This window comes from Podarcis liolepis, assembly GCF_965112155.1.
Source record: "Podarcis liolepis genome assembly, chromosome: Z".
Lineage (NCBI taxonomy): Eukaryota > Metazoa > Chordata > Lepidosauria > Squamata > Lacertidae > Podarcis > Podarcis liolepis.
In genome coordinates, this window is record NC_139570.1 from 18,375,615 (window position 1) to 18,383,484 (window position 7,870).

A 7,870-nucleotide genomic window follows, 5' to 3' on the forward strand; every position below is an offset into this window, starting at 1 on the left:
TGCAACACCCACAATTTGCGGACATCACTATGGGCATCAGGTGTTTTCCAGGCCAGTGAATGTCAAGAACCCCTTCTTCTAAAGCTGCTTCCCCAGTTTCATCAAAAATAGAAAGAAATGCCATTTGGTAGCCCATTGGTAAGGTTTGGGAAGTAATGAAATACATTTCTGAAAGTTATTTATGGATGTACAAGGTCACCGCATCTTTGCTTAAGATGAATAGAAAGGAACATTTCCCCATGCAGCAAACCCCTGTCCCCCCTGGAAATCGTCCGCTGCTTAGTCATTTCAACCCGTTGTGTGTCTTAGTAAGACTTTGTACATTTCAGAAAGCTTTCCCTTGCCTACAAATGAATTGCATGATTTTTCAAAAACTTATTAATGCCCCTTGCTTTTACTTCTGGTGTGGTTAAAAATGGTAGAATCTGGTTATCATTTAAAGCAGTGTAAGATGCTTGTTTACATTTTCCCTCACATTTGGTGACTAGGTAGGGATATGTAGTTTTGTGTTGTTGTTTCTTTTTTAAGAGTTCATAAGGAGTCCTGCTGCTTCCAGTTTTATTTTTGGGGTTGTTTTTTGTTTTGTTTACAAAAAGGTAATCCAGTTGTAACCTTCTTCTAGGTACAATTCTGTATGTTCCGTACAGAATTGTACTACCTGTTCACTCATGGTCACTCCAAATCCCTTTGTTTCCTTTAGCAATGTGTCCTTGTGTATCTGCATAAGCATTTCAAAGCCTGCTACCTTTGCTTACAGAATTTCCCCTTAGGGGGGCCCTTTTAACATGTCCCGTAATACATGTGGATAATAGGAATCTCCTTCATTAATTTCAAAAGCCATTTTATTTCTTCCATGATTTTCCTCTGTTGTTAATTTATTTTGTAAAAGCAAGTGGGGTTTAGTCACCAGGGAGGTCTATTCTGTGGTTTTGCTCAATAGGTCATGGTCATCTCAAGAGCCATAGGGCCTGAGATGGTTCCAGCTCTAATTTACGTATAAGATTAAGAGTCCAAGAATGTGAAATAAGTACTGCAGAAGGTCAGTTACCACATACTTCCCCCCTGAATAGTGGGTGAAGTCCTTTTGGGAAGGACTAAAAGGTCTCAAAGTGTCAAGTTTTGCTGTACTGAAGGACTGTCCATATCTAATCTATTATAACATAGAACCCTCCTCCCCACCCAAAGAATTTTGCTATCCATTTCATCATCTAATTTCCTTGGAGGGCATTCTAAGAAAGAAAAGTGGGTTTGAATTTGTATAATAAAAGTTTCCAGTTGAGTATATTTATATATTTTAGTGAAGGTAAGCAACTTAAAAAGACCACAGACCCTGTAAAACTCATTACAAAGCGACACAACATTTAAAAGCAGATACAAATAATTAGACATTATTCTTTTCTCAAGAAGCCAGAAAAAAACACAATTTTTCCTGTTTTATTTTAAGCATGCTTTTTATTAATTTTTAACAAACAAGGTGGTAAGCTGCTGAATATAGGCAGACTATAATTTCTCAAGGGCCATTCCAACTGATGGCTCCAAAATAAGCTGCACCCTGCGAGTCCAGATGGCAACTGGTGCCATTGTCCCTGTTAGCATTTTGTAAGAAAGGCCACCAAGATTTCATAAAGCCATCTGCCTTGATGATACTTTCAGTGAGGATACCTTTGATAAGCCATCGACAATGTATAAAGCAGGGCAGGTGGCTTGGTGAGCAGGGAAATTATTTAAAAGATTTGGACCAGCATTGTGCCTTTGCTTCGGGCAAATGATGATGGTGGATGGATCATAGCTACCTAACTTAGCACTGTCTGTACTGATTGGCAGTGGCTCTACACTGACTGGCAGTGGTTCCAGGCAGGTGATGTTTTCAGTTTCACCTGGAGATGCTGGAGACTGTTCTGGGACCTGCACCACCAGTGAGCTATGGTCCTCCCTTAAGGAGTTAGGTGGATCAGTGGTCTGACTCTGTGGAAGGCACCATGTTATTCCCCTTTTAATTAGCCATTTATACAGAAAACATGAGAACTGAAATTTTGGTCTTGAATTGATTTTTGGATTGCCTGCATGCCAAGCACATATTTCTACGACTGGGCCAGCACCCATCCTCAGTGACTGAGGTCTCAATGCACAGTCATCCAGCAAGCAAAAAATGTTATTGTTAGAAGGGCAGAGTGGGGAGCAAGACATTCATTAGACCCACAGTGCTCTGGTTTATTCTATAGCCTGCTTGACATTGTGCCTCCTTTCCCCCTACCTTTTATTCCTATTAAAGTTTCACAATGTCGCTGCTTGGGGTTCTGGATAATCTATGTGTCTGAATGCTTGCAATGTATGCCAGGCAATCTGGCACAAGTGGGTAGGGTTGCCATCAGCCTGGAATTGCCAGGATTTGGCCGTTGGAAACAAGTGTCCTTGAGGGAAACGCTTTAATGTCCAGGAAAATCCAAACATATAGCAATTCTACACGTGGGAAGTAGGGACACAAGTGCAAATCAGAATAAAGCAAAGGCTTTATTCCTCAAGATTTGTGTTTAAGACACAGGATCATAGGATTTGTAGAGTTGGAAGGCACACAGAGGACCATCTGGTTGAGTTATTCCGAATCAGGCGTCTGTGGCCCCATCCCTTGCCTCCCTCCAACTAATTTTTTGTCATTTTTGCATGGCAATATCATAAATTTTATGGGCTGGTTTTTTTTAGTATACCTAAAATCCTTTGCTTATTACCCCACATTTTGTTCAAAAAATTGCTTTGCAGAGGTAACTACAATAGAGGTATCAAAATTTTCAAAAGCAGGGGGTCTGCAGCTTGGCTTTTGAAAAATAAGAGGTCCTCAGCTAACTGGGAACCACTGATCTAGTTCAATCCCCTACAAAGCAGGAATAAGGCAGTTGGCCTACACAGGGATCAAACTTATGACCTTGGCATTATCAGCAACCCGCTCTGAACATCTGTGCCACCTTCAGAGCTGTTGTTGTGGGAGATGTAGTTCACCAAAGTAAATATTGAAAGAATCCTCTTTTCACACCAAGGACAGACCATTCCAAACATCTACCTTGCAGACAAAATTTATTCCCCAAGCTCTTCCTGTGTTTTAAGACGCTGGGGTGAGGGGAGCCAAAAATTCCACTGGGCTGGAAGAAGCCCTTTTTGTGAATCAATAGAACTCTGCTTCAATCCCAATTTTAGTTTGGAAAACTCATCCATTTTGCTTTAACACACTCCCCTCCCCCCACTTCCCTTCATTCCGCTCTTTTCCATACCAAAAGCAATTTCTAATGTCCACTCCCAGGACCAGCCCCGGATGTTTTTGCTTGAGGCAGAAACACCCTGAGCGCTTGCCTCTGCTTCCTCCTCCAGCCCTGGGCTTCTCCTTCAGGAAAGGAGGCTGGAGAGGAGCAGGTTGTGTTGGTGAAACACTCACAAGGGCATGACCGTGGTCATGGTGGTTACAATAGTGACATGGCTGCAAGCCAGGTGCTCTATGGACCTGGTTCTGCCGCTTGAGGCAATGGCCTTGCAACGCCTCATGCGCAGGTTGGCCCTGCCAATTCCTAAGGTGCCCAGTTGGATTATATCAGTGCGGAAGGGGGAAGTTCTCAATCCTGTTCCACTGCTCTCCACCTGCTTCCGCTCAAAGTGATCCATCTAGGCTAAAATTTATGGTGTGTACCGCGTTGAAGGAAAATGTAATGAAAATGGTATATAGATGGTACATAACACCAGTTAAATTAGCTAAAACGTATAAAACATGTAACAAGTGTTGGAAATGTAAAGAAAAAGAAGGAACTTTCTATCATATGTGGTGGGAATGCAAAAAGGTGAAAGGCTTCTGGGAAATGATATATAAGGAATTGAAAAAGATGTTGAGATATACATTTGTTAGAAAAGATATAATATATATAAGGAATTGAAAAAGATGTTGAGATATACATTTGTTAGAAAACCAGAAGCCTTCTTACTAGGATTGGTAGGTAATGAAATTAATAGAAAAGATTGTAAACTTTTCCAATACGCTGTAACAGCGGCAAGAATACTTCTGGCGCAAAGATGGAAGCAGGAATAAATTCCAACTGTGGAAGAATGGAGAATGAAACTGACTGAATATGCAGAATTGGATAAATTGACTGGGAAGATTCAATATCAGAAAGACCAAAAGTTTATTGAGGACTGGGGGAAATTTACAGATTATCTTAAAAGCATATGTGATGCACAGACAATGCTTGTTGGTTTTGAAGAGTCTCTGTGAAAAATTAAGAAATATTGTAAAAAAGAAAGTAGGAGAAAGGAAGAGGAATGGTTAAAGGCAATAATAAGTTCAGAAATGCGTTAACAAGAGAAATTTTAATGAAAGATCGGCAGAGAAACTGAGGGAAGTCAAAAATTGATGAATGTGAGAGTTAATATGAGTTGATTGTATAAAAATGCTTGGAAAATGAATAAAAAATTATTATAAAAAAACACAAAGTGATCCATCTACACAGAGTGATCCACTCTGCTTCAAACGAAAATAAATAATAAAAGATCTCCTATCCAGACTCTGCAGTCTCCATACCTGCTCTGAGAGCTCCAGTCTCCTTTGGCCATTTTTTGGACTCCCTTGAGAAGAACAGCTGGACATCTAGGAGTTGCTGTTGGTGGTGGCGGGAGCAGGGCTTAGCTCCTCCTGCTCTTAAATGTGCTCTGCTCAGTTCTGCAGCCATATCCTTTAGCACCAGGTGCACATATGCTCTCATAACCCCCCCAATTAAGCCAAGCCCAGTTCTTTTTCTTCCTCTGCTCTCCCTTCTACCACTGAGCCCTGGAGACAAAGGTTAATGGGGAGAGGGGAGGGCAGACCTCCCCTCAAGAGTCTATGCAATAAGTCGAAGCCAGCTGCTGCTGCTGGTGGGCTGAAACTCGCAAGCTGCAAGCAGTCGTCTTTATAATATATATATATATATATATATATATATATATATATATATATATATATGCAGGTTTTGGTGTCTTCGGGTGTCTTCCCGTGTAAGAGTTGGGGTGTCTAGGCGACGTTTCGACGAGGTCTCACTCGTCATCTTCAGGCTGGTGCTTTCGGCTTCTTGTTACTGGAACAGAGCAGGATCTCAGTGTTTGAGTTCCTATAAATACTGTTGAGGGGGTGTGGTGTATAGCCTCCAACGTTCTGGGCAGAGAGGAAGTTCCCAGGTTAGTGTGCCTTTTCTTCTTTTGTTCCTTAATTACTTGAGGGATATCTTGAGTGATTTCTTGAGTGATATTCTGAGTACCACTTAGGTGGGTCATTAGGTGTGCTTTAGACAAGTCAGAACACAAACCCAAACTTTGGCTCAGATATGTTGACGACACCTTTGTAATTTGGCCACACGGGAAAGAAAAACTAGATAGCTTCCTCACACATCTCAACAGCCTACACCCCAAAATACAATTCACTATGGAAATAGAAGCCAACAACCAACTTCCCTTCCTTGACGTCCTAATCTACAAAAAACCTGATGGCTCACTAGGACACACTATCTACCGGAAAAAAACACACACCAACCGCTACTTACATGCACAATCACACCACCACCCTGCACAAATAAACTCCGTAGCCAAGACTCTCATCTCCAGAACCAAACGCCTGGCTGACAAAGACCACTTGACAACTGAGTTACAGAATCTCTCAAATGTGTTAATCGCCAATGGATACCAGCAAAACAGGGTTACGAAGCTAATCCAAAAAGAAACACCCCCCAAAAACCAAGACACAGAAGAAAACAATGACATGGCCCTCCTTCCTTATATCAAGGGCACTACAGATAAAATTAGCAAAATCCTCCATAAACACAATATCAAAACAGCCTTTTGCACCAACCAAAAAATAGCCAATATCCTCAGAAACCCCAAAGATAAAATCCAGTTGGAAAACCAAGGGGTCTATGAAATACCCTGCAAAGTCTGCCCAGCCACGTACATTGGACAAACAAACAGACGAATAAATGCACGTATCGCAGAACACAAGAATGCCGTCAAAAAAGAAGAAAAAACTTCCTCTCTTTTCCAACACATGAAACAGGACACGAAATTAATTTTGCAGATTCCAAATTGCTCTTTAACATGGAACATCACCACAAGAGAATAATCATGGAAGCCATCGAGATAGAGAAACACCCTCACAACATGAACAAGCGTGACGACACGTCCCGCCTGCCAGACATCTGGAAATTAGCCCTCCCCACAAAAACCAACACCAGAACCAGAGGCACACAGAACGCCATCACCAATCAACCACACCAGACCCAAACCCAGACCCTCTCCACAGATAAATTACAGACACCATCCAGTAGCCAAACCATAGTGGCACCTCCGGATGCTGCACCCCCCTGCAATCCCTACACAGATCTGGCTGGCACAGGGCACAAAACCACAGCTCGCCCCTATACACGAAGCCAAGCCAGAGCACAACTAAGTGCAGTACAGCCATCTTCTCAGAAAAACTCTTCACAAGCTCAAGAGGTCAAGACACGAAAGCTTTAGCAACTAATCCACACCTAATGACCCACCTAAGTGGTACTCAGAATATCACTCAAGAAATCACTCAAGATATCCCTCAAGTAATTAAGGAACAAAAGAAGAAAAGGCACACTAACCTGGGAACTTCCTCTCTGCCCAGAACGTTGGAGGCTATACACCACACCCCCTCAACAGTATTTATAGGAACTCAAACACTGAGATCCTGCTCTGTTCCAGTAACAAGAAGCCGAAAGCACCAGCCTGAAGATGACGAGTGAGACCTCGTCGAAACGTCGCCTAGACACCCCAACTCTTACACGGGAAGACACCCGAAGACACCAAAACCTGCATTCCTGTACCCGTGAAAATCTACGAAAGCATATATATATATATATATATATATATATATACACACACACACACACACAGTGGTGCCCCGCAAGACGAACGCCTCGCGAGACGAAAAACTCGCAAGACGAAAGGTTTTTTTGTTTTCGAGTTGCTTCGCAAGACGAATTTCCCTATGGGCTTGCTTTGCAAAACGAAGCTTGCCCCCGCACCCCGGACCTCTTTTGAAGCAAGGGGCGGAGGGGAGAAGATCGCTTCTCCCTGTTGCCAGCCCCGCAATCTCCGGGGACAGAGGGGAAGGCGCGCGCACGCCTTCCCCTCTGTCCCCGGACCCCTTTTGAACCAAGGGGCGGCAACGGGGAGAAGCGATCTTCTCCCCTCCACCCCTTGCTTCAAAAGAGGGGACAGAGGGGAAGGCGCCCATGTGCCTTCCCCTCTCTCCCCGGACCCCTTTTGAACCAAGGGGCGGCAACGGAGAGAAGCGATCTTCTCCCCTCCACCCCTTGCTTCAAAAGAGGGGACAGAGGGGAAGGCGCACACGTGCCTTCCCCTCTCTCCCCGGACCCCTTTTGAACCAAGGGGCGGCAACGGAGAGAAGCGATCTTCTCCCCTCCGCCCCTTGCTTCAAAAGAGGGGACAGAGGGGAAGGCGCACACGCGCCTTCCCCTCTCTCCCCGGACCCCTTTTGAACCAAGGGGCGGCAACGGGGAGAAGCGATTCTCCCCGCTGCCCCTTCCCTTGCTTTAAAACAGGTCCGGGGACAGGCCCGCGGCGCTTCCCCTCTGTCCCCGGAAGGTCTCCATAGGAACGCATTGATTGATTTTCAATGCATTCCTATGGGAAACCGTGCTTCGCAAGACGAAAAACTCGCAAGAAGAAAAAACTTGTGGAACGAATTAATTTCGTCTTGCGAGGCACCACTGTATATATATATTGTTTGTTTGTTAAAAAGTTGTTCTCAAGCTAAATCAGATTCCATGGTATCTGCACGTCCTGATGCCCCATGCAGCTCCCCCTTCCCACAGCCTCT